This window comes from Haliotis rufescens, unplaced genomic scaffold, assembly GCF_023055435.1.
Source record: "Haliotis rufescens isolate VD_foot unplaced genomic scaffold, xgHalRufe1.0.p SCAF_12, whole genome shotgun sequence".
In the NCBI taxonomy this organism is placed as follows: Eukaryota; Metazoa; Mollusca; class Gastropoda; order Lepetellida; family Haliotidae; genus Haliotis; species Haliotis rufescens.
Window position 1 is genome coordinate 13,055,956 of NW_025963802.1, and position 813 is coordinate 13,056,768.

The following is an 813-nucleotide window of genomic DNA, read 5'->3' on the forward strand; positions in this document are numbered from 1 at the left end:
AATATCAAGGCGGTACCGTACGCTAAGATTTTACCTACGTTGGCAACGAATCTGGGTCATCGACGTGAGGGATGACGCTTTTTAATAGGCTATCCAGAGCTAATGTTTGGGACTTATAGGTGAGTGAGTGAATATCGATTGATCAGCACAGACCAGCGCTTGGCTTTCACAGTCGGGCGGTCCGGGCCAGACAAACCACTGACTAAAATGATTAGCACCGTCGGGGTGCGACAACACAGATTAGCTCAGTAACACATTGTACCCAACTGATCCCTATCAACTGTTAGACTCTGTTGACAAGCTGTAGACAGGGAGCCTCTTCCACCCCTTGAACCATGCGTATGTAAGTGGGATTCGAACCCAATCCTGAAATTAAGCGGAAAACGCTAGACTTGCCCCTTCAATGACATCTTATCGAACTTCTCACGTTGTTATCATATTTGGAATCGAACCCATGACTAATACGTCACGCCCGACCGCATTACAATACTTTAGACGACAAATTCACAGCGGCGGGAAATCACAGACCGTCTATTAGCCTATTCGAATAAAATTGGAGATTGTAACGAAATAAAATAAAGTTTGCTCATTGCTGACATTTCAGATAACATATCAAATAAGAGTTGAAGACTTGCAATAGATTATCATACGTTAATCGAGAGTACAGTGTACATCAATAATGTGTAAATCTAATATTTATATTAGATCTTATATCCATGGCAGAATGTTGGAAACACGAGCTGTCGTGTTGTGATATATATTCCAATTTCTGAAGAGATTAGTAATGTGTATTTGATGATATATGCATACACG